General features: G+C 43.1%; 1 pseudogene; it reads left to right on the top strand.

The window, feature by feature from the left end:
* The first annotated feature begins 18,579 nt into the window (after positions 1 to 18,579).
* Positions 18,580 to 19,159, top strand: LOC131496083 (phosphatidylethanolamine-binding protein 1-like; annotated as a pseudogene).
* Positions 19,160 to 19,403: the final 244 nt, after the last annotated feature.

The raw sequence follows: 19,403 nt of genomic DNA, 5'->3' as shown, positions 1-19,403 counted from the left end.
CGAGGATGTGGAGAAAGGGGAGCCCTCTTGCACTGCTGGTGGGAATGCAAACTGGTGCAGCCACTCTGGAAAACAGTATGGAGGTTCCTCAAAAAGTTAAAAATAAAACTGAAACCAAGAGTCAGTCGCTTAACTCACTGAGCCACCCAGGCGCCCCTAAAAAAAGAAATATTTAAAAAATAATACTAATATAAAATACCTTTCAAGAACAAAAAGAAAATTGGCAATAGAATTACCTTATGATCCAGCAATCTCACTTCTGAGTATACATCCAAAAGAAATGAAATCAGAAGCGCCTGGGTGGCTCAGTCAGTTGAGTGTCCGACTTCAGCTCAGGTCATGATCTCACAGCTTGTGGGTTCAAGCCCCGTGTTGGGCTCTGTGTTGACAGCTCAGACCCTGGAGCCTGCTTCGGATTCTGTATCTCCCTCTGTCTCTCTGCCCCTCCCCTGCTTGTGCTCTGTGTGTGTGTGTCTCTCTCTCAAAGATAAATAAACATTAAAAAAAATTTTTTTAATGAAACCAAGACCTCAAGGAGATAATCTATACTCCCATATTCTTTTCAATGTTATTTAATAATAGCCAAGATATGGAAACAACCTAACTTTCCACTTAAGGATAAATGGATAAAGAAATTGTGGCATGTATGTACAATGGAGTATTATTTAGCCATAAAAAGGAAAGCCTGCCATTTTCAATATGAGTGAACCTGGTAGACATTATGCTAAGTGAAACAAGGCAGATAAAGACAAAGCGATGCTGCATGATCTCACTAGATGTAGTGACATTGAGCTCAGAAAAACAGTAGAAAGGTGGTTACCAGGGGCTAGCGGTAGGGTGAAATGGGGAAATGTTGGTCAAGGGATACAGAGTTTTGGTTATGCAAAATGAATAAATACTGAAGATCTAATGTAAAACAAAGTGGCTAAGGTTAATAATTTATTGTATACTTGTAATTTGATAAGAGAGTAGATCATAAGCATTCTCACTACATAAAAAAATATAATTATATGAGGTGACTAATATGTTAATTAGCTTGATCATAATACACAGTGTATTAAGTATAATCATCAAATTATACACCTTAAGTATATACAGTTATTAACTGTCAAATACTTTTCAATCTAATGAAAGAATGATGCCCTGCCTTATAGAAGATTTAGTCTGGAGGTAGAAGCAGACACCTACACAAAATGTAAAGGTAGCGTATCTAGAAAAGAACCACAAGTTTAGTGCCAAAGCCACATCCCTACGGTAACCAGAGCACAGTCCTAGCCCTCACCTCCGTCCCATTGTGAAGACCAGCCATTGAAAGCGACACCTTGCAGCAGCCACAAGCTACTGCAGCAAAGGACTCTAGTTAGCTTGAGAAAGACTCACTGGAAAGTGGCTCTGCAGCCCAAGACCTCAAGAGAACATTAGGTTGGGGTGGGGGGGAGCAGGATTCAAACAATTACTTTAAAAAGTAAAGAAACGGGGCGCCTGGGTGGCGCAGTCGGTTGAGCGTCCGACTTCAGCCAGGTCACGATCTCGCGGTCCGTGAGTTCGAGCCCCGCGTCGGGCTCTGGGCTGATGGCTCGGAGGCTGGAGCCTGTTTCCGATTCTGTGTCTCCCTCTCTCTGCCCCTCCCCCGTTCATGCTCTGTCTCTCTCTGTCCCAAAAATAAATTAAAAACGTTGAAAAAAAAATTAAAAAAAAAAGTAAAGAAACATGGCCACTTTGACACCGAAGATGAAGAATCAGGTTATAATAGTTAAATGTTGAGGCTCCATCTGGGATTTTTACCAGTTCTCCTTCCTATTTTACAGATGTGTTTTATCTTTATGATTAGAGCCAACTGATATCACAGTCAAAGGCCTCACTGATTGATATCTGGAACCAGTAGTGATGGTCTATGCTTGAAGACTGGTTACTAGATGCTTTAGAATCTTTAGGGAGAATGTTTAAAATGAAAAAGAAACAAAGTGTGGTATTATTGCATTTTCTGGACAACTTAATTTTTTGCCATATAAAAAATTAGAATAGTATCATAGTATGGGGAGTGCCGGGGCTGCTTCTGTAGGATGGGGAGCCTTCTGGAAACTGAGAAGATAAGCTTCCTCTGTGCTTAGCAAAGACTTCACACCTACCCATTCATCTTACCTGAATAACAATTGCTGATAAGGAGCCCAAGGAACAAGTTAAGGAACAAGCTCAAAGTGACTTAGATACTAAATGCAGAGGCATAATTCAAACCTAGACTGTCTAGCTCCACAGCACCTGTTCTCTTCTCTTTTTTAAACAGCTTTATTGAGATATCATTAACATATAAAAATTGCATATATTTAAGGTATACAAATTGAAGGTTTGATATATGCATACATTGTAAAATGATCACATAATTGAGCTAATTAACATATCTGTCACCTCACATTACTACCATTGTGTGTGTGTGTGTGTGTGCGCGCGCGCGCGCGCGTGTGTGTGTGTGTGTGTGTGTGTGTGTGTGTTTGGGAAGATTTAAGATTTATCCTCCCAGCAGATGGCAAGTCTACAATACAGTTTTGTTAACGATCATCACCATGTGGTACATTAACCACATTATCTTGTCTCTGAATAACAGAATCCAGCTGGGTGAAAGGTCCTGCAGTTAGAGAATATTGCTGATACAAAGGCACCCACACATGATAGCCAGCCAGATATGTTCAAGAGACAGAAAGAAGACAGCCAGAATAATGTAAATGAAGAGCAGAGAGAGAGAGATAGGAGATTAGCTTAACTCTGTGAGGGAAGCAGAGGCCAGACCAAGGAAGACTTCACAAATTTGGAGTTTACTCTAAATGGGATGAGGAGCTGTTAAAAGATACTCCATGTTCATGGACCAGAAGACTGTTATTGCAAAGCTGTCAGTTCTCTCAAAACTTTCCATAGATTCAGCACAATCTCTGTCAAAATCCTAGTCAGGATTTTGGAGAAATTGACAAGGTAATTCTAAAAAGTATAGGGGATACAAAAGGCTCAGAATATCACAATTACGAAGAACAAGAGTTGGAGAAGTCACAGTACTAGATGTTGAGGTTTATAACAACAGCTACCACGGGGGGGGGGGGGGGGGGCGGGGGGCACAGAGGGCACAGAAACAAGAGCAACACACCTGCCAGTCCCACCCAGCTTGGCATCCTGCCACCCACTAAACGAGATGCTCAAGTCTCTGGTCCACAACAGATGGACCGAGCTCCAGTCAGAGCAGAACCAGAATCTTGGGAGACCTCAGGTCTGCACTCAGGGGCTGATATCAAGGGTGGGATTGTGTCCAAGCCTCCATAATGAAAGGGACATAACATCAGGGACCTGATCTGCCTAGACCTCCGTATGAAAAAGTCACTGAACTGTAATGGTTTTAACAGAAAGCAGCAGGCAGTGCTACCTTTCTCTTACTATCCCTGGGTACAAAGTTTCAAGATGGAAGATAGAAAGAGAAGAATGATTGGTTAGACGGCATTTGCATCTGGACTCTGTCAGTAGATGAGCTAAAAGCAAAGGGGCTGTGGCACAGAATTTTATTGTCAGCCTGAGCAAAAGCACTTGAAGGACAAGGCAGCTGGCCTTCAGTTTGGGGACTTAAATCAAAAAACAGGGGCGCCTGGGTGGCTCAGTTTGTTAAGTGCCCGGAGCCTGGAGCCTGCTTTGGATTCTATGTCTCCCTCTCTCTCTGCCCCTCCCCTGCTCAAGCTCTGTCTCTCTCTCTCTCTCTCTCTCTCTCTCTCTCTCTCTCTCTCCCAAAAGTAAATAAACATTAAAAATAAATAAATAAACAGACAAACAGAATTAAAAAGGCAACTACTGAATTGGAGGAGATATTTGCAAATGACATATCTGATAAAGGGTTATTATCTGAAATATATAATGAACTTACACAACTCAACGCCCAAAAAAAACAAATAATCCAATTTTAAAATGGGCAGAAGAAATAAATAGACATTTCTCCAAGGAAGACATACAGATGGCCAACAGACACATGAAAAAAGGTTAAACATCACTCATCAGGAAAATACAAATCAAAACTACAAAATCAAAAACACAAGAAACAACGTGTTGGCAAGGATTTGGAGAGAAAAAAACCCTCAAGCACTGTTGGTGGGAATGCAAACTGGTGCAGCCACTGTGGAAAACAGTATGTAGGTTCCTCAAAAAGTTACAAATAGAACAACCATATGATCCAGTAAACTTTCTAATGGGTATTTACCCAAAGTATACGAAAACACTAATTCAAAGGGACACATGCATCCCTAAGTTTGTAGCAGCATTATTTACAGTAGCCAAGTTATGGAAGCAGTCCAAGTGTCCATCAGTTGATGAATGGATAAAGAAGATGTAGTATATACATGTAAGGAGTATTATTCAGCCATAACAAAGAATGAAATTTTGCCATCTGCAATGACATGGATGGAGCCAGAGATCATAATGCTAAATGAAATAAATCAGTCAGAAAAAGACAAATACTATATGATTTCATCCATATGTGGAATTTAAGAAACAAAACAAATGGGCAAAGGGGAAAAAAAGAGAGAGGCAAACCAAGAAACAGACTTTCAACTATAGAGAATACACTGATGGTTACCAGGGAGGAACAGAGGTAGGGAGACAGGGGAAATAAGTGATGAGGGTTAAGGATGCACTTGTCATGATGAGCAGCAGGTGATGTGGGAGTATTGGATCACTATATTGTACATCTGAAACTAGTATAACATTGTATGTCAGCTATATGAGAATTCAAATTAAATTAAAATTTCAGGGGTGACTGGCTAGCTCAGAAAAGCATGTGGCTTTTGATCCCAGGGACAAGCCCCATGTGAGGGTAGAGATTATTTAATATATAAAACTTTTTTAAAAATAAAAAATGTTAGGGGCTCCTGGGTGGCTCAATCAGTTAAGCATCCAACTTCAGCTCAGGTCATGATCTCACAGTTCGTGGGTTCGAGCCCGGTGTCAGGCTCTGTGCTGACAGCTCAGAACCTGGATCCTGCTTCGAATTCTGTGTCTCCCTCTCTCTCTGCCCCTCCTCCACTTGCTCTCTGTCTCTCTCACTCAGAATGGACATTTAAAAAAAAAACTTTAAAAAATAAAAATTTTTTAAAACTAAATAAAAAAACACACATAAAAAGGGAACAAATCAATTTTTACTCTATCCCATTGACACCCCACACCCATCCACCAGAGTGAATAATTCAGAGGTCTGTGTTCTTTGGAGCTGGGAGATAATAGAAAATATATCATTGGTTTCTGCCCCCCCTCCCCCAGTGCTTGGCACAAAGCTCCTGACACCCTTGTAATTTCCTGGGTGACAGGAGTGTCTATTGTTCTAATGAGGCAATTCTGGGTGGGTGCTTGGAGGACTCCCAGGTGGGGACTGGTCACCAGAAAGACAAGCCCTGATTAGAAGCTTGAAATTTTCACCCCCATCCCCATCCTCCAGAGAGGGTCTGGAAATTGAGTTAATAATCCACCATGCCTATGTGAGAAAGCCTCCATAAAATCCAAAACAATATGGGGTTCATAAGCTTCCAGGTGAGTAAACAGAGGGGTGTGCCTGGACAAAGCATGGGAGCTCCATGCCCCTTCCCACATACCTCGCCCTACACATCTCTCCATCTGGTTGTTCATCTGTATTCCTTACCATTTCCTTAATAAACTGGCAAGTGTAGGTGTTTCCCTGAGTTTTGTGAGCTCCTGTAGCAAATTATTCAAATCCAAAGGTGTAGGAGCTCAGGGGAAAGTCCAATTTGTTGGACAGAAGTTGTGAGTAACCTGGGTGCCTACTTCTTGTATTGGCATCTGAAGTGGAGGTGGGGCCAGTCCGGTGGGACTGAGCCCTTTGCCCATGGGATCTGATGCTGTCTCCAGGTTGGTAGTGTCAGAATTGAGTTAAAGTGTAAGACACCAGCTGGCGTCACAGAAAGTTGCTTGGTGTGGGGTAAAAACTCCACACATTTGGTGACCAGAAGTCAGAAGTGAAGTGTTCTGTGTGAGTGTGGTAGACATGAGAGGGTAAAGATGTGCACCAAAGGAACCCACAGTAGGGAAGAACTAGGGTTTCCTACTCAGGAGGGAGGACTGTGGGTTTTACCAATTCAGCTCACCTGAGAAGGAATGCCAGGAAAATCAAAAGCTCTTTAGAGTTTTAGGGGTAAATCTCACATGGTATTATGATTTCCATTGTGTTGCTTCTACTCTTAGAGGTACATGAAAAGAAGCTACCAGAAGCAGCAGCTAAGCCCAAAGAGGCGAGTCTAAAGGGAAAAAATTTTGTTGCAGACAGAAGAGACACTTCAGGCCAAGAAAACTTTCCCTGATCCACAAATCACCATAGACCAGCGACTATGTAATAATGATCTTTAACATCTCTATTCCTCTTTCCAATTTGCAGGTAGGTAAGGTCACCTACCTGACCTCATGTAACGCTCATAGCGACCCTGGGAAGTAAGTGCTATTGTCCCCATTTTACATCTAAGGTAACTGAGGCCCAATAAGTAGGTGATGAGAGCATATTTGTAACAATGTACAAACTGCTTTATCTGTGGTTTCACTTTCCCTGTTTTTAATTACCTGCCGTCAACCACATTCACATAACTTTTATTACAGCATATTGTTATAATTGTTCTATTTCAATGTTATTGTTGTTAATCTCTTACTAGTTTATAAATTAGTAGTATAATGCCTAGTTTATAAACTAAGCTTTATCATAGGTATGTATAGGGGAAAATCATAGTCACATATAGGGTATTATAGTATATCTACGTTTTCAGGCATCCACCATGGGTCTTGGGCCATATCCCCCATGGATAAGTGGGAAATAATCAATAATAAGTAAATGTCATTGCTGCATGGGAAACCGGTCATCTGACTCCCATCTTGAATGCTAACACCTGTTGGAGTGGAGGAGAAGGCCCTACTGGATACTGGGGTAGGTGGGGATGCTTAGCAACCTGACTCTGTTGGTGAGCCGGGGTCCTCAGACAAACAGGGTCGTGGGTCCTGCCCACTCCAGCCCAATTCCCAGCCAGCCCACATTAGACGCCTCCTCACACAGGCTGATGGGAAGGTGGAAAAATCCTTTTTCACCATCTTCTCCAAGCCGTATTTGTCCATGACATCTGAATTTCAGGTTCTTGTGAGGTAGGTTGAATGACCCTCAACATCTTCTTGCGTCACTGTTTCTCTTCTTTGTTTTGCAACAAACTACAGGAAGGAAGATGATCACCCAGCTTTACCCTCCAATGTGTGAGAGTGTGGGGACTGATACAGGCCAGGATGGTCTGAGGGTAGGACTGAGTGGAGCTGAGTAGAATGGGTATTCCTTTGGTCCAGGTAGAGTTCAGAGAAGGAAATGCAGTTTTGAGGAGAGGGGGGAGTTCTGGGGATTAGGAAGCCTGAGATGGGACGTGTGGGCAGAGGACTGTGTGGAGTAGAGTCTGATGGACCCTGAGTTCAAGGTGCTGGGCAAGATTGCAGTCAGCCCTTACATCTGTCAGCACTGAGACCAGGACTAACACTCCCCATCAAAACACTGCCAAAAAGAGACACAAAAATGCCCTAGTTTTCCCAGAGCTCTGTGTTCCTGAGTATAATATAAAACAGAGAGCAGAGCCCCATCAGTGTGGAGTTGCTATAGACCAACAGTCACCTCCCAATGGGAAGCCTTCACCCACCCTGTTCTGTGAGACTCCCAGGTCTCTGGGCTCAGGTCTGCCATGGGCTCCCAGGAAGGCACCAAAGAGCTCAGTCAATCCTGCATGTTTGCAATATTCCCTGGCTCCCAGCCTCAGGATCCCCATTATTCTGAACACCTTTTGAGGCACAGCCAGAGGAGTCCTCCAGAGCCCACTGGAGTCAAACCTGGTTGTCATTAAGATCACGGATGCAAGGGAAGCCAGAAGATAATGAGGCATTTGCCCTTGGGACTTGTGGGCCAAACTGTCTAGACACGGTGAGACCAGAACAGTGACAAATGGGGGACCCAGGGCTGGGACAAGGGGGCTATCACACACATGCAGGGATTGACTGATCCCTCCTGGTGCCCCTCTGAGCATCTTGAAGATACCAAAGTCCAGAAAGCCAGGGTATGGAATAAGCCACGGATTAAGTAGGATTAAGGGCTACGAGGGATAGAGAAGATTCTGGAAATCCCACACTTGGGTCTGTCCTCAGTTGCCTATGAGGACATTCTCCCCAGCAGTTCCATGAATCTCCCTGGATGTCACAGAGCCACCAGAAGTCAGGGAAAAAACAACATGGGAGATCATCTGGCCCAGCCGCTCAGTGCCCAGAAGAGGATGCTGAGGCCTGGAGCCTACTTGAAATGATTCTCTCTCTCTCTCTCTCTCTCTCTCTCTCTCTCTCTCTCCCTCTCCCTCTCTTTCAAAAGTAACTAAGTAAACATTTTTTAAAAACACCATTTTGCACCCAAAATGTCTCAAAAATTATTTCTTGGTCATTTGCTCTCAAACTCCACTTCAAATTCATGTGGTTTAAAGTGGACTTTGGGAGCCATGGGGCTCTCTCTAGCAAAGAATGTTTTTCCCTCTAGCAAAGCATTAACAGTAGGATGTTAGGGACTTCCTGGAGGAATATAACACTCTGCCTATTTCAAGTATTTGTCAGTGAGCTGCAAGGTGTAAGGAAATTTAATTTTATCTACATTTCTTTTTGCCTTTGTTCCCCTCATCACTCCCCCCTGAACAATTTTGACCCTGAAATCTCTAAGGTTGCTGAAGGTAGAAGGTCTTCTCTTCTATAACTGCTTCCTGCTGAATAAGAGCATAGAGATATCCCTACCTATGGGTCAACATTGGTAATGACGTTTTGGGGTGACGTGGGATGGTCCAGAGCCAACAGCCAAGAAAGAATTCTTGAAGACATCTTTGGTCCAAAAAGGTGATTTTATTAAAGTACAGGGACAGGACCCCTGGGCATGAAGAGCTTCACTGGGGTTGTGAAGAGTGACTGGTTTTGTACTATGGAGTTGGGGAGGGAAAGGCCAAAAGGGAGGCTTCCAGAATGACTTTTATATGCTAAAGAGGACTCATAGGATGCCAGGAGCCTTGCTATGGTCAGGCTAAGGTTGTTTTCCCTCTAGTAAGGCATTAACATTAAGACCAGAGGGGGTTCTAGAGAAAAGTTATACTCTGTATTTGCCACAAGTATTTGTCAATGGGTAGCAGGTAATAAGGAAATTTAATTTCACCTGACATTTCCTTCTTGCCTTTGTTCCCCATATCACTATGGAGAGGAAGGTGATGTTGGGGCTTCAGGAAACTGAGTCTATAGGTTTGTGGAGATTAGGCTATCGATAAGATTGCCTTTTTCTTGTAATTTACTAAGATATTTGTAAACTGATGGAGGGTCATGTCCTGCATGACTATGATCTCTATCAATCAACCATTTGTTTGCTTTCCTTTCCTTTGTTCTTGGGCATTCAGGAGTGCCTGAGGAATATCACACAACCACACCTGGGTGGGGGGCGGGGGGGGGGGGGGGTACTTTGCCCTCAACTGGCCTTATGCTCCCTCATCAGTGTCCTGTTACAAGGAGAACAGATTCTTATTGAACTCATGCAAATAACTATGATTGCCATGGAAGAAAGAACACTCACTGAGGGTTTCTGAATTTCAGAGGGTTCAGGTAGAGAGAAAAGTTAAATGTTCCAATTTTCTCACAGAGGAATTCTTCATTCTATTACTGTATATCATGGATATCTTAAGAGAAAAATCCTTAATCTGGAAGAGCAAACATTAGAGAACCAGCAATGTTTCAAACAAGAGTCATAGAAACTATAATCCTCCTCCTTAATGTATTTAGTTCCATGTTACTAATTTTTGTTCAGTTTGAATGCAGCTTTTTAGTTAGTTCTGGAAATTCTTATCAATTTTAAAGTTATCAAAAAAAAAAACCTGTATTTGTCAAAATACTCTGGAATGAAAGTAAAGAAAGAGAAAATACTTACCAAGTTTGCACCGAGGCTCAGAGTCCAGATGAGAAGAATCAGTCCCTTCATGGTCTCCAAATGATGTGATTTGAAGTGTTGGGGTTCAGAACAAACAGCCAAGAAAGAATTCTTGAGATATCCTCAGTGTAAAAAGGTGGTTTTATTAAAGCACAGGGACAGGACCCGTGGGCAGAAAGAGCTACCCCAGGATTGTGAGGAGAGACTGATCATATACTTGGGAGCTGGGGGAGGTAAAGACAAGAGAAGTTTCCCAAGGATTTTCTTATGTTGAAGAAGACACAGTATCCTGGAGGCCTAGCTACTGTCAAGCTAAGGTTACTTTTCCCTCTAGCAAAACATTAACATGAAGATAGGAGAAATGTTCTATTCTGTATGCCTCAAGTATATGTCAATGGGCTGCAGGTTATAGGGAAATTTAATTTTATCTACGTTTCTCTCTGCCTTTGTTCCCCATATCATGACTGCCAGATGAAGCTTCACACCATGAAGAGGGTTTGGGGGATTATTTTCTCTATTGTGATACCTAAGCTGTGTCTCCTTTTAATCAGTTAGAAGAGCTGAGGCCATTTGGGAAGAATCAGTCGACCCCACCCAAGACCTCGCTGTTTAAAGTCTTTGAGGGTGAGGGCCAACATGGCAGAGAAGTAGGGGGAATCCATACTTCCTGCATCTCTCAAACAAAGAAGTGTAGAAGCCAACGGACTTTGAAAGCCAGAGCCTGGGAGGAAAAGAGACTGAATCTACTAGGAAGAAAATGGGAAAGCTGGAAAAAAGATAGGTGGGTAACTGTGAACTGGGGGAGATAAAAAAAAAAAAGGCTTCCTGGGCAGAGAGGGGAGGGACCCCCTTCTGCAGAGAGACAAAGGGAAAAGAAAGAGTGGCTAGGGAAGTGTAGGACCATATCTGGACAGGAGAAAGACCTCGGACTGAGACTGTGAGGGATCCAATCTCTAACTGCGGGGCTTTCTTCGGACTGGAGCCCGCTCCCTGTTTACGCACCTGGGGAGGATGGGAGACAGCCCTGGGTGCGGTGGCAGGTCAGGGGCTCAGTCCACAGTTGAAGAAAGTGGTTCCCTCCCTGGAGGGCTGTGTGATAGTACAGAACCTGCCTTTGTCCACCACCCCTGGGTGCAGCGACTGGGCCAAGGGCGCAGTCTGCAGGAGGACAAGGTGGCCATTTCCCTGGAGTGCTGTGGGAAAAGACAAAGTCTGCCCATGTCCACCACCCCAGGGGCTCGTGGCAAGGGTGGCTCTCAGTCCGCAGTAGGAGAAGTCGGTCCTCCCTGAAGTGCGGTGACACAGACAAAGCCAGCCAGGACCACATATCGCCTCACTGAGGTGCTTCCCCAGCACCAGAGCGCATGGAGTGGGACTTTTAATCCTAACCAAGCTCCAGGTCAGGGTAGTTGGAGGAGAGAGAAGGGCCATCCCATCTGGGCCGGCAGCACAGTAAGGATGACTCAAACGGAGTCCACTGGGTCCTGTCCGTGGGGAAGAGACTGGGAGATCACCATTCCCCCAGCCCCATCACCACCACCAGCAAGGCAGGGCCTCAGGGATCACTCCCGGGGCCCATAGTGGAGGTGGGTCCAGATTACTCCAAACCACACCCCTTCACACTGGGTAACTGCATATCCACCAGAGCAGCACAGGCCCTGCGGACAGCTCCTCCTGACACGCGATGCAGCATTGCCTGGATTAACTCTAGGTCAATTCCGGACGAAGAGATATATTCTTCCCCTTATCTCCTCCTTATCTCTTCCCTCCCCTAGGCTGGTTATTCTGGTTATTGGTTTGTCTAAACAGACATATTTAATCTATTGTCTTGACACATGTTCTACACCTCCTTCTTTACACTACTTTCTCTCTTTCTGGAATGATCAGCCATATAGCTTTTCTGTCTGGGTAATTTTATCTTTGTTTCATTTTCCCTGCCTCCTTCTTTATTTTCCCTTCTCCCTCTCTCTGGATTAGGCTTTTTAGTCTCTCTCCCTAATCAATGTTTGTTTTTTCTCCCCCACCCCGGCTCCTGTCATTTCTCTCTTTGTATAAGCTCTTCCATCAGCACCACCTCCACCCTCTTCTTTACTTGTAGTCAGTGGTTTGGGTTTTTTGTTTTTAGTCTTTAGGTTTTTGTTTTTGTTTTTGTTTATTTGTTTGTTTGTGTTATTTGTGTGTTTGTGTGTTTTTGCCTCCTGTTTGTCTATCTGTTTTCCTTTACACGGCTATTCCAAGGAACAAATCGAAGCACACCTGGTGGAGGGTCCAAAGCATCACTACCAGTAGGATAATAAAATAACCAAAGTCACAACAGGGATCAAGTAACAATCTCCAAAAAAACACCTCCTGAAGGGCCAGGCCCTCAGGACAGTGTATGATCCTCCTTTAATATAGCAGTGCTCACAGGTGCAGAGCACACAACAAGCTTTTAAAACACAGAAGGGACAGAAAACTAGCCAAAATGATGAAACGGAAGAATTCTCCTCAAAAGAAATTCCAGGAAGTAGTGACAGCTAATGAATTGATCAAAACCAATTTAAGCAATATAACAAAACAAGAATTTAGAATAATAGTCATAAAATAATCGCTAGGCTTGAAAAAAGCATAGAGGACAGCAGAGAATCTATTGTTACAGAGATCAAGGGACTAAAAATAGTCATGATGAATTAAAAAATATTATAAATGAGGTGCAAAATAAAACGGAGGTGGCCACAGCACGGATTGAAGAGGCAGAGGAGAGAATAGGTGAATTAGAAGATAAAATTATGGAAAAAGAGGAAGCTGAGAAAAAGAGAGATTAAAAAAAAAATCCAGGAGTACAAGGGGAGAATTAGAGAACTAAGTGATGCAATCAAACAGAGCAATATCCATATCATAGGAATTCCAGAAGAAGAAGAAGAGAGAGAAAGGGGCTGAAGGTGTCCTTGAACAAATCATAGCTGAGAACGTCCCTGATCTGGGGAAGGAAACAGGCATTGAAATCCAGGAGGCACAGAGAACTCCCTTCAGACATAACTTGAATCGATCTTCTGCATGACATATCATAGTGAAACTGGCAAAATACAAGGATAAAGAGAGAATTCTGAAAGCAGGTAAGAATAAATGGGCCTTATCATACAAAGGTAGACACATAAGGGTAGTAGCAGACCTATCTACTGAAACTTGGCAGGCCAGAAAGGAAGGGCAGGAAATCTTCAATGTGATGAACAGAAAAAATATGCAGCCAAGAATCCTTTATCCAGCAAGTCTGTCATTCGGAATAGGAGAGATAAAGGTTTTCCCAAACAAACAAAAACTGAAGGAATTCATCACCACTAAACCAGCCCTACAAGAGATCCTAAGGGGGACTCTATGAGTGAAATGTTTCAAGGACCACAAAGTACCAGAAACACCACTACAAGCATGAAACCTACAGATATCACAATGACTCTAAATCCATATCTTTCAATAGTAACACTGAATGTAAATGGACTAAATGCTCCAACCAAAACACATAGGGTATCAGAATGGATAAAAAAAAAAAAAAAACAAGACCCATCTATTTGCTGTCTACAAGAAACTCATTTTAGACCTGAGGACACCCTCAGATTGAGAGTGAGGGGATGGAGAACTATCTATCATGCTACTGGAAGTCAAAAGAAAGCTGGAGTAGCCATACTTATATCAGACAAACTAGACTTTAAATTAAAGGCTGTAATAAGAGTTGAAGAAGGGCATTATATAATAATCACAGGGTCTATCCATCAGGAAGAGGTAACAATTATAAATGTCTATGCGCCAAATTCAGAAGCCCCCAAATATATAAAACAATTAATCACAAACATAAAGCAACCTTATTGGTAAGAATTTGGTAGTTGAAGGAAACTTTAATACTCCACTTACAACAATGGATAGATCATCTAGACAGAGAATCAATAAAGAAGCAAGGGTCTTGAATGATATATTGGATCAGATGGACTTGACAGATACATTTAGAACTCTGCATCCCAGAGCAACAGAATATAGTTTCTTCTCGAGTGCACATGGAACTTTCCCCAAGACAGATCACATACTGGGTCACAAAATAGCCCTTCATAAGTATAAAAGAATTGAGATCATACCATGCACACTTTCAGACCACAATGCTATGAAACTTGAAATCAACCACAGGAAAAAGTCTGGAAAACCTCCAAAAGCATGGAAGTTAAAGAACATCCTACTAAAGAATGAATGGGTCAACCAGGCAATTAGAGAAGAAATTTTCAAATATATGGAAACAAATGAAAATGAAAACACAGCAATCCAAATGCTTTGGGATACAGCGAAAGCAGTCCTGAAAGAAAAATACATTGCAATCCAGGCCTATCTCAAGAAACAAGAAAAATCCCAAATACAAAATCTAACAGCACACCTAAAGTAAAAAGAAGCAGAACAGCAGAGACACCCCAAACCCAGCAGAAGAAGATAAATAATAAATATCAGAGCAGAAATAAACAATATAGAATCTTAAAAAACAGTAGAGCAGATCCATGAAACCAAGAGTTGGTTTTTTGAAAAAATAAACAAAATTGATAAACCTCTAGCCAGGCTTCTCAAAAAGAAAAGGGAGAGGACCCAAATAGATAAAATCATGAATGAAAGTGGAATTATTACAACCAATTCCTCAGAAATACAAGCAATTATCAGGGAATACTATGAAAAATTATATGCCAACAAACTGGGCAACCTGGAAGAAATGGACAAATTCCTAAGCACCCACACACTTCCAAAACTCAAACAGAAAGGAATAGAAAATTTGAACAGACCCATAACCAGTGAAGAAATTGAATCAGTTATCAAAAATTTTCCAACAAATAAGAGTGGGACCAGATGGCTTCCCTGGGGAATCCTACCAGAAATTTAAAGCAGAGATAATACCTATCCTTCTCAAGCTGTTCCAAAAAATAGAAAGGGAAGAAAAACTTCCAGACTCATTCTATGAGGCCAGCATTACTTTGATTCCTAAACCAGACAGAGACCCAGCAAAAAAAGAGAACTACAGGCCAATATCCCTGATGAATATGGACACAAAAATTCTCAATAAGATAGTAGCAAATCAAATTCAACAGCATATAAAAAGAATTACTCACCATGATCAAGTGGGATTCATTCCTGGGCTGCAGGGCTGGTTCAACATTCGCAAATCAATCAATGTGATACATCACATTAATAAAAGATAAGAACCATATGATCCTGTCAATCGATGCAGAAAAAGCATTTGACAAAATTCAACATCCTTTCTTAATAAAAACCCTCCAGAAAGTCGGGATAGAAGGAACATACTTAAACATCATAAAAGCCATTTATGAAAAGCCCACAGCTAATATCATCCTCAGTGGGGAAAAACTGAGAGCTTTCCCCCTGAGATCAGGAACACAACAGGAATGTCCACTTCTTACCACTGTTGTTTAACATACTGTCAGAAGTCCTAGCCTCAGCAATCAGACAACAAAATGAAATCAAAAGCATCAAAATTGGCAAAGATTAAGTCAAGCTTTCATTTTTTGCAGATGACATGATATTATACATGGAAAACCAGATAGACTGCACCAAAAGTCTGCTAAAACTGATACATGAATTCAGCAAAGTCGCAGGATACAAAATTAATGTACAGAAATAAGTTGCATTCTTATACACTAGTAATGAAGCAACAGAAAGACAAATAAAGAAACTGATCCCATTCACAATTGCACCAAGAAGCATAAAATACCTAGGAATAAACCTAACCAAAGATGTAAAATATCTGTATGCTGAAAACTATAGAAATCTTATGGAAGAAATTGAAGAAGATACAAAGAAATGGAAAAACATTCCGTGCTCATGGATTGGAAGAATAAATATTGTTAAAATGTCAATACTACCCAAAACTATCTACACATTCAATGCAATCCCAACCAAAATTGCACCAGCATTCTTCTTGAAGCTAGAACAAGCAATCCTAAAATTTGTATGGAACCACAAAAGACCCCGAATAGCCAAAGTAATATTGAAGAAGAAAACCAAAGCAGGAGGCATCACAATCCCAGACTTCAGCCTCTACTACAAAGCTGTAATCATCAAGACAGCATGGTATTGGCACAAAAACAGACACATAGACCAATGGAATAGAACAGAGACTCCAGAATTGGACCCACAAAAGTATGGCCAACTAATCTTCGACAAAGCAGGAGAGAATATCCAACGGAAAAAAGACAGTCTCTTTAACAAATGGTGCTCGGAGAACTGGACAGCAACATGCAGAATGAAACTAGACCAATTTCTTACACCATTCACAAAAATAAACTCAAAATGGATGAAGGACCTGAATGTGAGACAGGAAACCATCAAAACCCTAGAGGAGAAAGCAGGAAGAAACCTCTCTGACCTCAACTGCAGCAATTTCTTACTTGACATGTCTCCAAGGCAAGGGAATTAAAAGCAAAAATGAAGTATTGGGACCTCATCAAGATAAAAAGCTTCTGTATTCCCCAGCCTCTTAAATGCTCACCACCATCCTCACTTTCCTTTTCCAATCCTATTTTCCATTCTTCAGTCAGAGTGAACTTTTTAAAACATAAATCTAACCAGTCAAGTCCATCCTGGCTTATTTGGAACTGAGGGGTTTCTGGGGCACGGGACTTATAACTGCTAAAGCCTGAATATCCCTGGAAAGCCAGGACAAGTTGGTCACCCAAGTCACTCCCCTATGTCAGAAGATGTGCAGGCTTCCCACTCCTCTTTGAGTAAAGTACAAACTCCCTGCTGTTCAAAGTCCTGGGTGCTCTGGCCCCTGCCCTCCAGGCTGTCTGCTCTGGGCTCCTTCCGGCTCCTCCACGGCAGACCAGTACAGAGCTTCCCCCATGCTCTTCCACCTGCCCAGAACTCTTCTACCCTTTGTCCTATCTGGCTATATTGTGCTTTAGGTATCTGTCAGGAAGACCTTTCCTGAACCCTCAGATTGGGTCACTTGCCCTGTAGCAAGGACTCTTCGGGAGAACGTGTCCACAAGAAAAGCATCTCTCTTGTTTATTCATGGCTGCGTCCCCAGCAGTCAGCACAGGGCCTGCCCCACAGTAAGATCAAAGTGGCTCTCTGTTTAACCAACCAAGTCATTCAAAGTAAACAGTCCTTCATTATCTGCTGACTCTTGCTGGTGACTAACCAGCAGCCAGCTGAGATCAAGACCCTGCCCATGACACCAGATCTAGAAAGGAGTTGGAGGGGGAGCTGGGCGTTCAAGGAGCAACAGTGCTGCTCCTCCATATACCCCAGGAAAGAAAGGAGATGAGCAGGGCCAGCTTCAAGTGCTGCCAAGCTAGCATACCAGAGAAGTTTACATCTGCCTTCTGATCAGGGGTTTGAGCTCCAACGCCCAGACTCTAGTGGGAGCGACAGTGGCCATGACCTTTGTGAGATCTGTTGAGGGTGTCCAGAACTTGGTGCCTATCACAGCAGATCTCATCCAAGGTCATCCACCTGGTTTTATCCACAGTGCCTCTCAAGGTAGCACAAGGAAGAGGAAGGGCATTATTTACTCAGGCTTACTAAGTGTTCCGAATATTAGGAAATATATTCTGGACAGAAAGAGACAAGACACCTCCTGATCTTCCACACTAAGGTCCCTCAAACTCCGTCCACTCCCTTTGGGGCTTTGTCTCTGTCACCCAGCCAAGAACTGATGTGGGTGTGATCACCCAATCAGCAGATACTGGCAAGCTACTCGGTGCCAGGTCTAATCCGATTAATACTGACCCTTCCCACCTCCCCACCTCACCAACTTGGCTGGATTTGCAGGTACCTACAGTCAAAGGAAGCACAAATCTGACCACAGTAGCAGCTACAGGTTTTCTCAAAGGGCTCAACCTAGGGATTTAACCAAATCACCATGTATAAATCTTTCAGCTCCCCCACCATCTCTCAGTTCCCTCCCTGTCCCTTTGTCTTTCACCACATCATCCTTCCTGGCCAAAAGTGGCCACTCAGACTTCCATCCCTCCAGCCACAGCCAAGCTGCACTGGAGAGCAGAGACACCTATAAACCTGCCTCCCTCACTCTGATGATACCAGGGCAGCACTCTGCAAGGTTTGGGTCTACATAAAAGTCAGTTGTATTCCTAAATACTAGCAACAGTTGGCAAAGTTAATAATGGCATTTGCTATGAACAAAAACTTTTAATACCTAGGAGTCAACCTAATAAAAATGCATCAATTCTAAAATGTGTTTGAAGAAGATGAACAAGATCATGGACATCCCTACCAGACAAAAGACTCATTATAAGGCAGTGATCATTAAGATCCTGAAGTAATGGCTCAGAGATCGAGAAACAGAACAAAACGGAGATCCCAGAAACGGAGCCACACATAAATGGACATGTGATCTGCAGGAGAGCAGGACATTGGTCAGGACACAGAAAATCAGTGGGAAGTGGCAGCATGGTCAGTATGTGGCCCTGGGATAATTAATTGTCCATGTGGAGAAAAAAAGTAGAACTGGATTCCACTCTACATTACATAATACACAAAAAGTGAGTTCCAGCAGTGTGTGGATCACTCAGACTCAGTGCTGCCAGCCTGTGCCTGCCTCCCACAATTCTGCCCAACTCGGCTCCACAATGCTGGTGGACCTCAGCAAGTGGCCCAGGCCTCTTAACCTGCAGGAGGTGGAGGGACAGCCACAGTATCCAATGCAGGCCAAATACACCAGGGCAAAGGTCAACAAGCTGGACAAAGTGCTGACACCCGCCCAGGTTAAGAAACGGCCCACCAGTACTGCATGGCAGTGGCATCGATCCAGGCAAACTCTACACCTTGGTCATGACAGATCAGGGTGCTCCCAGCAGGAAGGACCTCAAATACAGGGAATGGCCCCATTTTCTGATGGTCAACATGAAGGGCAATGACATCAGCTGTGGCACAGTCTTCTCCCATTACATCCACTCTGGGCCTCCCAAGAGCACAGGCCTTCACAGCTACGTCTGGCTGGTTTACAAGCAGAATGGGCCACTGAAGTGTGATGAGCCCATTCTCAGCAACTGATCTGGAGACCACTGTGCCACAGTCAAAGTGGCATCTTTCCACAAAAAGTATGAGCTCAGGTCCCCAGTGGCCCACATGTGTTACCAGACTGAGTGGGAGGACTATATGTCCAAACTCTATAAGCAGCTGTCTGGGAAGTAGGGGAATGCTAAGAGACAGAAACCGACCCTGAGGTCTGGAGCAGTGCTCCCAGGTTCTGGGATGCATGTAGATTTCTCTGCTTCCCCATTCCCAGTCTCCCAGGGGGGACTGAGCAATCAGACAGTGGTTTCAGGTGACTTCTTCTGCCTGACCTTTATAATTCTAGAAAGTCACACCCAGTTTATGTTTTGATCAAATTTGAACTTCATTTTGGGGAATATTTTGGTGCTAGGATGGGGTCCTC

Source organism: Neofelis nebulosa, chromosome 15 (genome assembly GCF_028018385.1).
Source record: "Neofelis nebulosa isolate mNeoNeb1 chromosome 15, mNeoNeb1.pri, whole genome shotgun sequence".
NCBI classification, from domain to species: domain Eukaryota; kingdom Metazoa; phylum Chordata; class Mammalia; order Carnivora; family Felidae; genus Neofelis; species Neofelis nebulosa.
Note: the sequence above shows the minus strand (reverse complement) of the source record. Positions and strands in the feature narration are given on the sequence as shown.